The sequence below is a fragment of the Pseudophryne corroboree genome, chromosome 5, assembly GCF_028390025.1.
Source record: "Pseudophryne corroboree isolate aPseCor3 chromosome 5, aPseCor3.hap2, whole genome shotgun sequence".
Lineage (NCBI taxonomy): Eukaryota > Metazoa > Chordata > Amphibia > Anura > Myobatrachidae > Pseudophryne > Pseudophryne corroboree.
The window spans coordinates 213,220,971-213,239,459 of NC_086448.1; the positions used below are offsets into that span (position 1 = coordinate 213,220,971).

The 18,489-nt window shown below is 46.3% G+C and overlaps 1 protein-coding gene across 2 annotated transcripts in view; it reads right to left on the reverse strand.

Annotated features, from left to right (window-relative positions):
* The window catches only part of ITGB1 (integrin subunit beta 1), a 144,989-nt gene that overhangs the window by 73,980 nt on the left and 52,520 nt on the right, over positions 1-18,489 (reverse strand). The gene's annotated exons all lie outside the window — the stretch shown is intronic.

Genomic DNA, 18,489 nt, shown 5'->3' on the forward strand with positions numbered 1-18,489 from the left:
TTTGTGGTCACTTGTAGTTTTTTTTGTTTTTTTTACATCTCCCTACATAATGAGAAAAATGACTAAATGATCTAATGAAATAATACACACACAGATTGAGTATCCCTTATCCAAAATGCTTGGGACCAGAAGTGTTTTGGATATCGAATTTTTCCGTATTTTGGAATAATTGCATACCATAATGAGATATCATGGCGATGGGACCTAAATCTAAGCACAGAATGCATTTATGTTTCATATACACCTTATACACGCAGCCTGAAGGTCATTTTAGCCAATATTTTTAATAACTTTGTGCATTAAACAAAGTGTGTGTACATTCACACAATTCATTTATGTTTCATATACACCTTATACACACAGCCTGAAGGTCATTTAATACAATATTTTTAATAACTGTGTATTAAAGTTTGAGCCATCAAAAAACAAAGGTTTCACTATCTCAGTCTCACTCGAAAAATTCCGTATTTCGGAATATTTGGATATGGGATACTCATATAAATAAAGGATAATAATAATAACAATAACAATAATAATAATAAATAATTTACCATTATTGTTCATAAGTATATTTTCCATACTGAGCCATTAGAGCAACATAAATCGGATGAAGATTGTAAATCATGCATTACTGTTCACTCAAGTCCCATCACAAGTCTAGATTTTAGGTCATTTTGCACTACTATAGTAAGACTATTCTAAAGGGCACACATTTTTGGTGTTTCAGAGAACTGAGCTCATATTTATTGTAATTAAACAATCCTTGATTACCAGGTACCCATTTTTGGTAATCTAAAAGGCATATGTGCAGAAGACTCATGACAATCATAAATACACTGAGAAACGTTCAGTGCTCACCCAGTGAGTAACACTGCCTAGAACACTAGCATTCTTCAGCAAATGCATCTTTCAAGAGGGGAAGCCTAGGCGCAGATTCCTGACCTGCAATGTTCCCATATATGGCCTGACCATTGCCTCTACAGCAAAACACTCCTCTGGGCTGGCTTCAGTCATCAGCTTACGGATACTGTGCTAAGGAAATGCTTATTCCTATTTACACTGTACAGGACATGTATAAATATATATTACACTGATGAGCTACTGATATTTAAATCAGTGTAAAGTGCAGCAGAATATGCTGTGCTATATAAGAAACTGAATTAAAAAAAAATTGAAAAAAAATTCACGGAAAATTCCATAACGTGCTCCCTTTTTCGAACGCCAGCCTTACTGTCAGGTAGAATTTCTATACACATAAATATTAAAGTATTAATTCCATTACAGGCAACCCTCGCTATAAATGCCATATTTAGCCTGTTTTTAGTTGGTGTTACATAGAAGAGGCACAAAGTACTTAAAGGAACTAGTGCAACAAATTCATAAACATTTTGCTGTACGTTTCAGGAGCAATGAAATAGGTTAGCTAATAGAATTCCGTTTGACAAAGTAGGGGGGGGGGGGGGGGGGGAAGACACACAAGGAAAACTTGGAACACATTAGTATTCACATACAAAGCTGCCAACGGGCGCGACAAGTTCATTTCAGCTCACTACCCCTTTTCACGTTTGTGCCCATTACTTTAAAATAAGAATTTACTTACCGATAATTCTATTTCTCGGAGTCCGTAGTGGATGCTGGGGTTCCTGAAAGGACCATGGGGGAATAGCGGCTCCGCAGGAGACAGGGCACAAAAAGTAAAGCTTTACGATCAGGTGGTGTGTACTGGCTCCTCCCCCTATGACCCTCCTCCAAGCCTCAGTTAGGTACTGTGCCCGGACGAGCGTACACAATAAGGAAGGATTTATGAATCCCGGGTAAGACTCATACCAGCCACACCAATCACACCGTACAACCTGTGATCTAAACCCAGTTAACAGTATGATAACAGCGGAGCCTCTGAAAAGATGGCTCACAACAATAATAACCCGATTTTTGTAACTATGTACAAGTAATGCAGATAATCCGCACTTGGGATGGGCGCCCAGCATCCACTACGGACTCCGAGAAATAGAATTATCGGTAAGTAAATTCTTATTTTCTCTATCGTCCTAGTGGATGCTGGGGTTCCTGAAAGGACCATGGGGATTATACCAAAGCTCCCAAACGGGCGGGAGAGTGCGGATGACTCTGCAGCACCGAATGAGAGAACTCCAGGTCCTCCTTAGCCAGGGTATCAAATTTGTAGAATTTTACAAACGTGTTCTCCCCCGACCACGTAGCCGCTCGGCAGAGTTGTAATGCCGAGACCCCTCGGGCAGCCGCCCAAGAAGAACCCACCTTCCTTGTGGAGTGGGCTTTTACCGATTTTGGCTGTGGCAGGCCTGCCACAGAATGTGCAAGCTGAATCGTACTACAAATCCAGCGAGCAATAGTCTGCTTAGACGCAGGAGCGCCCAACTTGTTGGGAGCATATAGTATAAACAGTGAGTCAGATTTCCTGACTCCAGCTGTCCTTGAAATGTATATTTTTAAAGCTCTGACAACGTCCAACAACTTGGAGTCCTCCAAGTCGCTTGTAGCCGCAGGCACTACAATAGGTTGGTTCAGATGAAATACTGACACCACCTTAGGGAGAAAATGCGGACGAGTCCGCAGTTCTGCCCTGTCCGAATGGAAAATCAGATATGGGCTTTTGTAAGATAAAGCTGCCAGTTCTGACACTCTCCTGGCCGAAGCCAGGGCTAGTAGCATGGTCACTTTCCATGTGAGATATTTCAAATCCACAGTTTTTAGTGGTTCAAACCAATGAGATTTGAGAAAGTCCAAAACAACATTGAGATCCCACGGTGCCACTGGAGGCACCACAGGGGGCTGTATATGCAGCACTCCCTTAACAAAAGTCTGGACTTCAGGAACTGAAGCCAATTCTTTTTGGAAGAAAATCGACAGGGCCGAAATTTGAACCTTAATAGATCCCAATTTGAGACCCATAGACAATCCTGATTGCAGGAAATGTAGGAATCGACCCAGTTGAAATTCCTCCGTCGGAGCACTCCGATCCTCGCACCACGCAACATATTTTCGCCAAATGCGGTGATAATGTTGCGCGGTTACTTCCTTCCTTGCTTTAATCAAAGTAGGAATGACTTCTTCCGGCATGCCTTTTTCCTTTAGGATCCGGCGTTCAACCGCCATGCCGTCAAACGCAGCCGCGGTAAGTCTTGAAACAGACAGGGACCCTGCTGAAGCAAGTCCCTTCTCAGAGGTAGAGGCCACGGATCTTCCGTGATCATCTCTTGAAGTTCCGGGTACCAAGTCCTTCTTGGCCAATCCGGAACCACTAGTATCGTTCTTACGCCTCTTTGCCGTATAATTCTCAATACTTTTGGTATGAGAGGCAGAGGAGGAAACACATACACCGACTGGTACACCCAAGGCGTTACCAGCGCGTCCACAGCTATTGCCTGCGGATCTCTTGACCTGGCGCAATACCTGTCCAGTTTTTTGTTGAGGCGAGACGCCATCATGTCCACCATTGGTCTTTCCCAACGGGTTACCAGCATGTGGAAAACTTCTGGATGAAGTCCCCACTCTCCCGGGTGAAGGTCGTGTCTGCTGAGGAAGTCTGCTTCCCAGTTGTCCACTCCCGGGATGAACACTGCTGACAGTGCTATCACATGATTCTCTGCCCAGCGAAGAATCCTTGCAGCTTTTGCCATTGCACTCCTGCTTCTTGTGCCGCCCTGTCTGTTCACATGGGCGACTGCCGTGATGTTGTCCGACTGGATCAACACCGGTTTTCCTTGAAGCAGAGGTTCTGCCTGGCTTAGAGCATTGTAGATTGCTCTTAGTTCCAGAATGTTTATGTGAAGAGACGTTTCCAGGCTCGACCACACGCCCTGAAGTTTCTTCCTTGTGTGACTGCTCCCCAGCCTCTCAGGCTGGCGTCCGTGGTCACCAGGATCCAATCCTGTATGCCGAATCTGCGGCCCTCCAATAGATGAGCACTCTGCAACCACCACAGAAGAGATACCCTTGTCCTTGGAGACAGGGTTATCCGCTGGTGCATCTGAAGATGCGACCCTGACCATTTGTCCAACAGATCCCTCTGGAAAATTCTTGCGTGGAATCTGCCGAATGGAATTGCTTCGTAAGAAGCCACCATTTTTCCCAGGACTCTTGTGCATTGATGTACAGACACCTTTCCTGGTTTTAGGAGGTTCCTGACAAGCTCGGATAACTCCTTGGCTTTTTCCTCCGGGAGAAAAACCTTTTTCTGAACCGTGTCCAGAATCATCCCTAGGAACAGCAGACGTGTTGTCGGAATTAACTGGGATTTTGGAATATTCAGAATCCACCCGTGCTGTTTTAGCACTTCTTGAGACAGTGCTAATCCCATCTCTAGCTGTTCTCTGGACCTTGCCCTTATTAGGAGATCGTCCAAGTATGGGATAATTAATACGCCTTTTCTTTGAAGAAGAATCATCATCTCGGCCATTACCTTGGTAAAGACCCGAGGTGCCGTGGACAATCCGAACGGCAGCGTCTGAAACTGATAGTGACAGTTCTGTACGACGAACCTGAGGTACCCCTGGTGTGAGGGGTAAATTGGAACGTGGAGATACGCATCCTTGATGTCCAAGGATACCATAAAGTCCCCTTCTTCCAGGTTCGCTATCACTGCTCTGAGTGACTCCATCTTGAACTTGAACTTCTTTATGTACAGGTTCAAGGATTTCAGATTTAGAATAGGTCTTACCGAGCCATCCGGCTTCGGTACCACAAATAGAGTGGAATAATACCCCTTTCCTTGTTGTAAAAGGGGTACCTTGACTATCACCTGCTGAGAGTACAGCTTGTGAATGGCTTCCAAGACCGTCACCCTGTCGGAGGGGGACGTTGGTAAAGCAGACTTCAGGAAACGGCGAGGTGGATCCGTCTCTAGTTCCAACCTGTACCCCTGAGATATTATCTGCAGGATCCAGGGATCTACCTGCGAGTGAGCCCACTGCGCGCTGAAATTCTTGAGACGACCCCCCACCGCCCCCGAGTCCGCTTGAGAAGCCCCAGCGTCATGCTGAGGCTTTTGTAGAAGCGGGGGAGGGCTTCTGTTCCTGGGAAGGAGCTGCCTGTTGCTGTCTCTTCCCCCTTCCTCTGCCTCGTGGCAGATATGAATATCCCTTTGCTCTCTTGTTTTTAAAGGAACGAAAGGGCTGCGGTTGAAAAGTCGGTGTCTTTTTCTGTTGGGGAGTGACTTGAGGTAAAAAGGTGGATTTCCCGGCTGTAGCCGTGGCCACCAAATCCGATAGACCGACACCAAATAACTCCTCCCCTTTATACGGCAAAACTTCCATATGCCGTTTTGAGTCCGCATCGCCTGACCACTGTCGCGTCCATAAACTTCTTCTGGCCGAAATGGACATAGCACTTACCCGTGATGCCAGTGTGCAGATATCCCTCTGTGCATCACGCATATAAAGAAATGCATCCTTTATTTGCTCTAAAGACAGTAAAACATTGTCCCTATCCAGGGTATCAATATTTTCAATCAGGGACTCTGACCAAGCTACCCCAGCACTGCACATCCAGGCTGTCGCTATAGCTGGTCGTAGTATAACACCTGTATGTGTGTATATACTTTTTTGGATATTTTCCATCCTCCTATCTGCTGGATCTTTAAGTGCGGCCGTCTCAGGAGAGGGTAACGCCACTTGTTTTGATAAGCGTGTGAGCGCCTTGTCCACCCTAGGAGGTGTTTCCCAGCGCGCCCTAACCTCTGGCGGGAAAGGGTATAAAGCCAATAACTTCTTTGAAATTAGCATTTTTTTATCGGGGGCAACCCACGCTTCATCACACACCTCATTTAATTCATCTGATTCAGGAAAAAATAAGATTTTACTTACCGATAAATCTATTTCTCGGAGTCCGTAGTGGATGCTGGGGTTCCTGAAAGGACCATGGGGAATAGCGGCTCCGCAGGAGACAGGGCACAAAAAGTAAAGCTTTTTCCGATCAGGTGGTGTGCACTGGCTCCTCCCCCTATGACCCTCCTCCAGACTCCAGTTAGGTACTGTGCCCGGACGAGCGTACACAATAAGGGAGGATTTTGAATCCCGGGTAAGACTCATACCAGCCACACCAATCACACCGTACAACTTGTGATCTAGACCCAGTTAACAGTATGATAACAGCGGAGCCTCTGAAAGATGGCTTCCTTCAACAATAACCCGAATTAGTTAACAATAACTATGTACAATTTATGCAGATAATCCGCACTTGGGATGGGCGCCCAGCATCCACTACGGACTCCGAGAAATAGATTTATCGGTAAGTAAAATCTTATTTTCTCTATCGTCCTAGTGGATGCTGGGGTTCCTGAAAGGACCATGGGGATTATACCAAAGCTCCCAAACGGGCGGGAGAGTGCGGATGACTCTGCAGCACCGAATGAGAGAACTCCAGGTCCTCCTTAGCCAGAGTATCAAATTTGTAAAATTTTACAAACGTGTTCTCCCCTGACCACGTAGCTGCTCGGCAAAGTTGTAATGCCGAGACCCCTCGGGCAGCCGCCCAAGATGAGCCCACCTTCCTTGTGGAGTGGGCCTTTACAGATTTAGGCTGTGGCAGGCCTGCCACAGAATGTGCAAGTTGGATTGTGCTACAGATCCAACGAGCAATCGTCTGCTTAGACGCAGGAGCACCCATCTTGTTGGGTGCATACAATATAAACAACGAGTCAGATTTTCCGACTCCAGCTGTTCTTGCAATATATATTTTTAATGCTCTGACAACGTCCAGTAACTTGGAGTCCTCCAAGTCACTTGTAGCCGCAGGCACTACAATAGGCTGGTTCAGATGAAATGCTGACACCACCTTAGGGAGAAAATGCGGACGAGTCCGCAGTTCTGCCCTGTCCGAATGGAAAATCAGATATGGGCTTTTGTAAGATAAAGCTGCCAATTCTGACACTCTCCTGGCAGAAGCCAGGGCTAGAAGCATGGTCACTTTCCAAGTGAGATATTTCAAATCCACCTTATTTAGTGGTTCAAACCAATGAGATTTTAGAAAATCCAAAACTACATTGAGATCCCACGGTGCCACTGGAGGCACCACAGGGGGCTGTATATGCAGCACTCCCTTAACAAAGGTCTGGACTTCAGGGACTGAAGCCAATTCTTTTTGAAAGAAAATCGACAGGGCCGAAATTTGAACCTTAATAGATCCCAATTTGAGACCCATAGACAATCCTGATTGCAGGAAATGTAGGAATCGACCCAGTTGAAATTCCTCCGTCGGAGCACTCCGATCTTCGCACCACGCAACATATTTTCGCCAAATTCGGTGATAATGTTGCACGGTTACTTCTTTCCTTGCTTTAATCAAAGTAGGAATGACTTCTTCCGGCATGCCTTTTTCCATTAGGATCCGGCGTTCAACCGCCATGCCGTCAAACGCAGCCGCGGTAAGTCTTGAAACAGACAGGGACCCTGCTGAAGCAAGTCCCTCCTTAGAGGTAGAGGCCACGGATCTTCCGTGATCATCTCTTGAAGTTCCGGGTACCAAGTCCTTCTTGGCCAATCCGGAACCACTAGTATCGTTCTTACGCCTCTTTGCCGTATAATTCTCAATACTTTTGGTATGAGAGGCAGAGGAGGAAACACATACACCGACTGGTACACCCAAGGCGTTACCAGCGCGTCCACAGCTATTGCCTGCGGGTCTCTTGACCTGGCGCAATACCTGTCCAGTTTTTTGTTGAGGCGAGACGCCATCATGTCCACCATTGGTCTTTCCCAACGGGTTACCAGCATGTGGAAGACTTCTGGATGAAGTCCCCACTCTCCCGGGTGAAGATCGTGTCTGCTGAGGAAGTCTGCTTCCCAGTTGTCCACTCCCGGGATGAACACTGCTGACAGTGCTATCACATGATTCTCTGCCCAGCGAAGAATCCTTGCAGCTTCTGCCATTGCACTCCTGCTTCTTGTGCCGCCCTGTCTGTTCACATGGGCGACTGCCGTGATGTTGTCCGACTGGATCAACACCGGTTTTCCCTGAAGCAGAGGTTCTGCCTGGCTTAGAGCATTGTATATTGCTCTTAGTTCCAGAATGTTTATGTGAAGAGACGTTTCCAGGCTTGTCCATACTCCCTGGAAGTTTCTTCCTTGTGTGACTGCTCCCCAGCCTCTCAGGCTGGCGTCCGTGGTCACCAGGATCCAATCCTGTATGCCGAATCTGCGGCCCTCCAATAGATGAGGACTCTGCAACCACCACAGAAGAGACACCCTTGTCCTTGGAGACAGGGTTATCCGTAGGTGCATCTGAAGATGCGACCCTGACCATTTGTCCAACAGATCCCTTTGGAAAATTCTTGCGTGGAATCTGCCGAATGGAATTGCTTCGTAAGAAGCCACCATTTTTCCCAGGACTCTTGTGCATTGATGTACAGACACCTTTCCTGGTTTTAGGAGGTTCCTGACAAGCTCGGATAACTCCTTGGCTTTTTCCTCCGGGAGAAAAACCTTTTTCTGAACCGTGTCCAGAATCATCCCTAGGAACAGCAGACGAGTTGTCGGCATTAACTGGGATTTTGGAATATTCAGAATCCACCCGTGCTGTTTTAGCACTTCTTGAGACAGTGCTAATCCCATCTCTAGCTGTTCTCTGGACCTCGCCCTTATTAGGAGATCGTCCAAGTATGGGATAATTAATACGCCTTTTCTTCGAAGAAGAATCATCATCTCGGCCATTACCTTTGTAAAGATCCGAGGTGCCGTGGACAATCCGAACGGCAGCGTCTGAAACGGATAGTGACAGTTTTGTACAACGAACCTGAGGTACCCCTGGTGTGAGGGGTAAATTGGAACGTGGAGATACGCATCCTTGATGTCCAAGGATACCATAAAGTCCCCCTCTTCCAGGTTCGCTATCACTGCTCTGAGTGACTCCATTTTGAACTTGAACTTCTTTATGTACAGGTTCAAGGACTTCAGATTTAGAATAGGCCTTACCGAGCCATCCGGCTTCGGTACCACAAAAAGAGTGGAATAATACCCCTTCCCTTGTTGTAGAAGAGGTACCTTGACTATCACCTGCTGAGAGTACAGCTTGTGAATGGCTTCCAAAACCGTCTCCCTTTCGGAGGGGGACGTTGGTAAAGCAGACTTCAGGAAACGGCGAGGTGGATCTGTCTCTAATTCCAACCTGTACCCTTGAGATATTATCTGCATGATCCAGGGATCTACCTGCGAGTGAGCCCACTGCGCGCTGTAATTTTTGAGACGACCGCCCACCGTCCCCGAGTCCGCTTGAGAAGCCCCAGCGTCATGCTGAGGCTTTTGTAGAAGCCGGGGAGGGCTTCTGTTCCTGGGAAGGAGCTGCGTGTTGCTGTCTCTTCCCTCGACCTTTGCCTCGTGGCAGATATGAATAGCCCTTTGCTCTCTTATTTTTAAAGGAACGAAAGGGCTGCGGTTGAAAAGTCGGTGCCTTTTTCTGTTGGGGAGTGACTTGAGGTAGAAAGGTGGATTTCCCGGCTGTAGCCGTGGCCACCAAATCTGATAGACCGACTCCAAATAACTCCTCCCCTTTATACAGCAAAACTTCCATATGCCGTTTTGAATCCGCATCGCCTGTCCACTGTCGCGTCCATAAAGCTCTTCTGGCCGAAATGGACATAGCACTTACCCGTGATGCCAGTGTGCAGATATCCCTCTGTGCATCACGCATATAAAGAAATGCATCCTTTATTTGTTCTAACGACAGTAAAATATTGTCCCTGTCCAGGGTATCAATATTTTCAATCAGGGACTCTGACCAAACTACCCCAGCACTGCCCATCCAGGCAGTCGCTACAGCTGGTCGTAGTATAACACCTGCATGTGTGTATATACTTTTTTGGATATTTTCCATCCTCCTATCTGATGGATCTATAAGTGCGGCCGTCTCAGGAGAGGGTAACGCCACTTGTTTAGATAAGCGTGTTAGCGCCTTGTCCACCCTAGGAGGTGTTTCCCAGCGCTCCCTAACCTCTGGCGGGAAAGGGTATAATGCCAATAATTTCTTTGAAATTATCAGCTTTTTATCAGGGGCAACCCACGCTTCATTACACACGTCATTTAATTCTTCTGATTCAGGAAAAACTATAGGTAGTTTTTTCATACCCCACATAATACCCTGTTTAGTGGTACCTGTAGTATCAGCTAAATGTAACGCCTCCTTCATTGCCAAAATCATATAACGTGTGGCCCTACTGGAAAATACGGTTGATTCGTCACCGTCACCACTGGAGTCATCGCCTGTGTCTGGGTCTGTGTCGACCGACTGAGGCAAAGGGCGTTTCACAGCCCCTGACGGTGTTTGAGTCGCCTGGACAGGCACTAATTGATTGTCCGGCCGCCTCATGTCGTCAAACGACTGCTTTAGCGTGTTGACACTATCCCGTAGTTCCATAAATAAAGGCATCCATTCTGGTGTCGACTCCCTAGGGGGTGACATCCTCATATTTGGCAATTGCTCCGCCTCCACACCAATATCGTCCTCATACATGTCGACACACACGTACCGACACACAGCAGACACACAGGGAATGCTCCTAACGAAGACAGGACCCACTAGCCCTTTGGGGAGACAGAGGGAGAGTTTGCCAGCACACACCAAAAGCGCTATATATATATCAGGGATAGCCTTATAATAAGTGCTCCCTTATAGCTGCTTTGTTATCAAAATATCGCCATAAATGTGCCCCCCCCTCTCTGTTTTACCCTGTTTCTGTAGTGCAGTGCAGGGGAGAGACTTGGGAGCCGTCCTGACCAGCGGAGCTGTGAGAGGAAATGGCGCCGTGTGCTGAGGAGATAGGCCCCGCCCCTTTTCTGGCGGGCTCGTCTCCCGCTATTTAGAAAAATTAGGCAGGGGTTAAATATCTCCATATAGCCTCTAGGGCTATATGTGAGGTATTTTTAGCCTTTATAGGTAATCATTTGCCTCCCAGGGCGCCCCCCTCCCAGCGCCCTGCACCCTCAGTGACTGCCGTGTGAAGTGTGCTGAGAGGAAAATGGCGCACAGCTGCAGTGCTGTGCGCTACCTTTTGAAGACTGCAGGAGTCTTCAGCCGCCGATTCTGGACCTCTTCTGACTTCAGCATCTGCAAGGGGGCCGGCGGCGTGGCTCCGGTGACCATCCAGGCTGTACCTGAGATCGTCCCTCTGGAGCTTGATGTCCAGTAGCCAAGAAGCCAATCCATCCTGCACGCAGGTGAGTTGACTCCTTCTCCCCTCAGTCCCTCGCTGCAGTGATCCTGTTGCCAGCAGGAATCACTGTAAAATAAAAAACCTAGCTAAACTTTTTCTAAGCAGCTCTTTAGGAGAGCCACCTAGATTGCACCCTTCTCGGCCGGGCACAAAAATCTAACTGGAGTCTGGAGGAGGGTCATAGGGGGAGGAGCCAGTGCACACCACCTGATCGGAAAAAGCTTTACTTTTTGTGCCCTGTCTCCTGCGGAGCCGCTATTCCCCATGGTCCTTTCAGGAACCCCAGCATCCACTAGGACGATAGAGAAACTATAGGTAGTTTTTTCACACCCCACATGATACCCTGTTTTGTGGTACCTGTAGTATCAGCAATATGTAACGCCTCCTTCATTGCCAAAATCATATAACGTGTGGCCCTACTAAAAAATACGGTTGATTCGTCACCGTCGCCACTGGAATCAGTGCCTGTGTCTGGGTCTGTGTCGACCGACTGAGGCAAAGGGCGTTTTACAGCCCCTGACGGTGTTTGAGGCGCCTGGACAGGCACTAATTGATTGTCCGGCCGTCTCATGTCGTCAAACGACTGCTTTAGCGTGTTGACACTATCCAGTAATTCCATAAATAAAGGCATCCATTCTGGTGTCGACCCCCTAGGAGGTGACATCCCCATATTTGGCAATTGCTCCGCCTCCACACCAATATCGTCCTCATACATGTCGACACACACGTACCGACACACAGCAGACACACAGGGAATGCTCTTAACGAAGACAGGACCCCACTAGCCCTTTGGGGAGACAGAGGGAGAGTTTGCCAGCACACACCAAAAGCGCTATATATGACAGGGATAGCCTTATAATAAGTGCTCCCTGTATAGCTGCTTTAATAATATAGTTTTGCCACAATTTTGCCCCCCCTTTCTTGTTTTACCCTGTTTCTGTAGTGCAGTGCAGGGGAGAGCCTGGGAGCCTTCCTGACCAGCGGAGCTGTGTGAGGAAAATGGCGCTGTGTGCTGAGGAGATAGGCCCCGCCCCTTTTTCGGCGGGCTCGTCTCCCGCTCTTTAGTGGATTCTGGCAGGGGTTAAATATCTCCATATAGCCCCCGGAGGCTATATGTGAGGTATTTTTAGCCAAAAAAGGTTTTCATTTGCCTCCCAGGGCGCCCCCCTCCCAGCGCCCTGCACCCTCAGTGACTGCCGTGTGAAGTGTGCTGAGAGGAAAATGGCGCACAGCTGCAGTGCTGTGCGCTACCTTAAGAAGACTGAGGAGTCTTCTGCCGCCGATTCTGGACCTCTTCTCGTTTCAGCATCTGCAAGGGGGCCGGCGGCGAGGCTCCGGTGACCATCCAGGCTGTACCTGTGATCGTCCCTCTGGAGCTAATGTCCAGTAGCCAAGAAGCCAATCCATCCTGCACGCAGGTGAGTTCACTTCTTCTCCCCTAAGTCCCTCGTTGCAGTGATCCTGTTGCCAGCAGGACTCACTGTAAAATAAAAAACCTAAGCTAAACTTTTCTAAGCAGCTCTTTAGGAGAGCCACCTAGATTGCACCCTTCTCGGCCGGGCACAAAAATCTAACTGAGGCTTGGAGGAGGGTCATAGGGGGAGGAGCCAGTACACACCACCTGATCGTAAAGCTTTACTTTTTGTGCCCTGTCTCCTGCGGAGCCGCTATTCCCCCATGGTCCTTTCAGGAACCCCAGCATCCACTAGGACGATAGAGAAATCAGGTTTAGGTGCTTTGTGCGCCTAAACCCGAGTGTAATGGGCACGATCTGAATGATAAGTGGGGGCATTTGAATATCGCCCCACTATCTCCCAAAACTTTGCGATAACATTTGAATTCCCCCCCAAAGGTTGCAAAAATGTATGCTAACAAATGCTGATACAGGATACCAAAACAAGTATATATCACTATTAACCAATCATTGTACAACGCTGGCCATGTCGTGAAACATTTAAATATTCTGCTGCTTTGATATTAAGGTGTGTGTAGCCTTGGCGTAACATGTGCAACAAATTTCCACTGAACAAGCATAAGACAATTGCAGTGGTCTAACCTGAGTGTAACATATATGGCCATTAATAAACAGACTTGCTCATGTCACCCAGGTTATAGAGACAGACACTAAGGGGTGTATTCAATAGCTGTCGGAAGCTGCCGTTTTGTCGGAAAGATGGCAGCTATTCAAAAAGTGTAGTTTTTTTTCCCAGACAAGTCATCCGCGTGCATCTGTCGGAAACGGGGCCAAATCTGACAGGTTTTGGCCCACTTTCTGACAATCTCAATCAGACTTTTAAAAAAGTCGGATTGAGGTGAGGAGACGGGGAGCGGTGCGGCGGGCTGCGGGGATGAGAGGTACCTTGACGTGCAGCTCCCTGTGTTCGCACGCACGGGGAGCTGCTGACAGCCGCACGGACACTGCGGATTTGGGCACTCTATTGAATAGGGGTTGTCGGATCCATTCCGACAAATGCATGTCGAAATGGATCCGACTCCTATTGAATATACCCCTAAATCTGGAGTGGCGAATAATTTACTGCAGTCATAGATCAGGAAGATTAAACTGTGGACTGTGAAGTGTTTCTAAGGTTACAAATATAAAGCAGAGGTCTATTTTCAGGTAGCAACGGGCTATTTCAGCAAGTTGGAGTACCAAACAAACTTATTTAAGTGGCAATTTTTCAAAGATTAAGGTAATCTAAAACGGACTACGTCAGCTAAAGTTTGACAGGTGGTCTTTGATGAATTTTACTTATGTGTACTGTACTTCAAAATAATTGTTGGATTTTGAACCGAATAGATCATAGCGGTAAACTTTTTTTGTACACAAGGAAATATAGTGGGTAGCATCCCTATATCAATGAACCAATGACCCCATATGTGTTAAATCTGTGGGGCCAGTTCAATTATTATCGTGGCCGCCACAAGAGGGCACCCATTGGCTGCAGAGAACACTTTCTCGCAGCCTCCTAAAAGGTGCAGAAAGAAAAAGTGTGTTGAAATTGGACACTTTGGGCGTCCAAATGGGGAGTAGTAGGGAGTTCAGATGAGTTTAGCTATTTTAAGATGACTAAACCCTGTCTGTCTGGGCACGATATTTGCAATATGCATGGGCGCCCAAACACAATTGAAGTCAGTTTAGATGGGATTTTTAGACACTCCGAGAACAATTGCATCGGCCCCTGTATGCTCTCCCCATGTTTGCAAAGACATACAGGCAAGTTAAATAACTTCTCACATTAACCCATGTGTGTGGGAGGTAATATAGACTGCAATGGGGCAGGGATTGACGTGAATGATTAAACATGTTCTGTAAAGCATGGAGTACAATATGTGTAATATGTCAGCACTATACAACGAACTGTTAATAGATTATTAGGAGTGCACAACGTGTGACCATCCAGCCGTTGTGGAACTAAACATCCAAGCATGCCCTGTCACAGTATTGCTATTAGGAAACACTAAAACTGGGACAGGGCATGCTGGGATATTTAGTTCCACAACAACTAGTGGGCTGGATGTTGAGCAGCCCTGAAGTATTTGAAGAAACAAGCATGTCTTTGCATGCAAAAAAACACAAAACAACAAAAGTAGTCCCAACACACAGACGTGAAAACAGTGCTTGTTAAATGCCACTGGCAAATAAACTCAAAACAAGTGTGTGATACATTTTCTAGCATTTCATGGATCATGTGGAGGCTTCCTGATGCTGTCAAACACATCAAATGGAATAAGTAGCATTCCTATAAATACCAATGGTAACATTAGAAACACTAGTTCCTTAGTGTTTTGCTTATTTACAAGCATCTACAAAAAAACAACAACAAAAAAACCACACATTACACAGAGATGCTTCTTGCCCTGTAACAGACCCCTGCAGGATAAGGAGGGGCATCAGCGGTCTGCCTGTGGTTACAGAGCTGCAGGGTAATGCCAGGGCCACACTGCCATGTACTTTACCTTCATGGTTCACACTAGGGGTTAGGGGTTCACTACGGCTGGCCGGCGGTCGGGCTCCCGGCGACCAGCATACCGACGCCGGGAGCCCGACCGCCGGCTTACCGACAGTGTAGCGAGCGCAAATGAGCCCCTTGTGGGCTCGCTGCGCTCGCCACGCTACGGGCACGGTGGCGCGCCACACTATTTTATTCTCCCTCTATGGGGGTCGTGGACCCCCACGAGGGAAAATAAGTGTCGGTATGCCGGCTGTCGGGCTCCCGGCGCCGGTATACTGAGCGCCGGGAGCCCGACCGCCGGCATACAGAAGACCACCCAGGGGTTAGTGCTCCTATATACCTTCCCACATTTATGATTATGCTGTTAGGAAAGCCTGAAGTCAGTTACTATGCAGGTCTGAAAAAGACTCCTCAGGACAGACTTCAGTTAAAAACAATTATTCTAAAGATTATCTATAAGAGCTTGTGTTCCAGCACAGCAAGTCGGACATAGTTTCCGGAACACTAAACCACATTGAATGAGTAAGTCAGTCTATGCTAGCTTATTATTATGCAGAATTGATGCGATACCAGTCCTCCCAAAAATAGAATATCCCCCAGAACTGCTTACCACTACTCAAGTCATTTTTCTTGCAACATACCATTAAAAAGGAAATGACTACTCAAAGCAGAATGTTTCTGATCTAGGATTCCATCAACGCACATATTTAGACCTCGCGTAATAAGTATTTGAATATAGATTGATGTCCATTAACATTTACTCATTTAGTGCCTACATCACCGCGCTTTACAGAGAACATTTCATCACTAATACAAAGCCTTGATCAGTGAGATTCCCATTATCAAAAGCCAATAAACCAACCAGTTTTTCGAGTGTGTGAGGAAACTAGAGCACAAAAGTCTAGGGGGTATATGCAATTCCGGGCGAATTGCGGCAATTTTTCGCCCGTTTTTAAATTCGACACAATTCGACCGTCGAATTCCGGCCGGCAGGTGCCGGAATTCGACATATTCAATAAAAAACGGATTCCACAGTCCCGCTGTCGAAAAACGGACCAATTGACGGATTTTGAATCGACTTTTCAGATGGTACAAAAAACGGTAAAAACCCCGAAAAATAATTGCGTAGGGTCCCCCCTCCTAAGCATAACCAGCCTCGGGCTCTTTGAGCCGGTCCTGGTTGCAAAAATACGGGGGGGGAAAATGACAGGGGATCCCCCGTATTTTAACAACCAGCACCGGGCTCTGCGCCTGGTCCTGGTGCAAAAAATACGGGGGAAGCAAAAAGAGTAGGGTTCCCCTGTATTTGTTGTAGCAGCACCGGGCTCCACTAGCTGGACAGATAATGCCACAGCCGGGGGACACTTTTATACCGCTCCCTGCGGATTTTTAACCCATTCCATAAAAATAAATATTTTAAAAAATATATAAATAATACTTGTGCCTCCTAAATAGACAAACCAAGTACCTAATCCCTTCTAATATAAATAGATATGCTATTAGCAATAAAAAAAAAAACCAAAAAAACCCCATGTTTTTAAAAAATTTTATTACATTCCGCCAGCAAAGTGAGGCGGATTGAAAATGACGAATTTACTGTCAAAAAGCACGGTTGTTGAATTTACATTCTTCAATTGAATATACTTTTGTCGTAAAGCTGCATTTGTACCATTGCAGAAATGTCGAATTTGTCAAATGTCGAATTTCAAAAAGTCGATTTTGAAAAGTCCGTTTTTTTTTACGAAAAGTACGGTATTGCATTGTCGAAATTTTTTTTTTGGCGAAAAAGTCCCGTTTTTCAACATTTTCGGGAATTCGACTGCAATTGCATATACCCCTAGGAGTCTATGGTGCAGATTTACAATGAGTGACATTCTTGTTGTCACTTGTTACGAATGTTAAACGATGCTCCAGCCAATCAGCTTCTGTCAGGTGCTTGAAAAACAGCAGTTAGAAGCGTAACATTTGTAATGAGTGAAACAAAGAATATCACGTTGTTAAATCTGCCCCTATGTACTAAGCTTTGGAGACAGAAAGTAGAGAGCTAAAGTGAAGAGATAAAAACTACCAACCAGTCCATAATTGTACTTTTTCAAACACAGCCTGTAACATGACAGTTAGGTGGTGACTGGCTGCTACTTTATCTCTCTCTCCAAGGCTAAAGCTGGGTACACACTGGGCAATAACTGTGTAGAACCACAAGGAGCGCACAACATAGAATACTTGTACGGGCACACAGCAGCTACAATAGGGATTGGTAAAATCCCCTCCAAACAAACAAAATAAATAAAAAAAATTCAGAGAAATAAAATGAGTGCTGGGGGCTGATTTATCAAAGCTTGGACAGAAATAAAGTGGATAGAGAACATACCAACCAATCAGCTCCTGTAATTTTTCAAATCGAGCCTGTAACACGTCAGTTAAAGCAGATTGAATGATACTTTATCTCTTTCCAAGCTTTGATAAATCTGCCCCCCTAGTGTGACATATAATAGTGCAATTAACATGTTCAATGGGCTCGATTCAATTCTGCGCTGATTGAATAGCACGGGGAGGGAGCTCCTAGATATATTCAATTCAGTGCACTGCCATCCCCGACTAGAGGATTTCTGCAAGCTCCCCCGGTTGTTTAGACGCCCAGTAGCCATGGTGCCGACATTATTTCTCGTAGCCTCCTGAGGTGCGAGAAAAAAAAAAAGTGTGTGAAAACTCAGGACGCCCAAAGCAGGGAGGTTAGATGGGTTTAGCTGTTTTAGGCAGCTAAACCGGTATGTTTGGGCACAATGTGTATGGGCGCCTAAACACAATTGAATTGCGAAAATTGTTTGGGCTTCTGAAAAGTCCCATTTATATAGGATTTTTAGATGGCCAAAACAATTGAATCTGCCCCTATGTGAATTGCACTGAATAGGGAGGAGGACATATTTTAATTTTGATGGACCTAATTTTCCACAAAAATATTTATATGCGCGAAAGAGGTAAAGCATTACAATTATTTTTCTTTAACGTAACAATTTGTCAGTCTCCACAAGCTCTTAGCATCCGATAAACCTTCGTCTATCCTTTCACTACAAGTCAGAGTGAATTTCCTTTTATACTTCCAATTAGGCCAACAAAGAGCGTTTAATGTAAAAAAAAAAAAAAAAAACAACAACCCAGAAACCCTCTAAGTGTCATTAATGTGACATATGTTATCCCGCTGTCATCCCCTGGGCCTACGTCTGTGTGTGTCTGACGCTCACCTGGGAATTCAGATGCACAATAAGAGAGAGGGGAGACTTCTGCGCAGATCTCCGTGCCTCCTCGCAGAGGTTTATTTTCCGCTGTGATTTCTTTTTTTTTTTTTTGAAA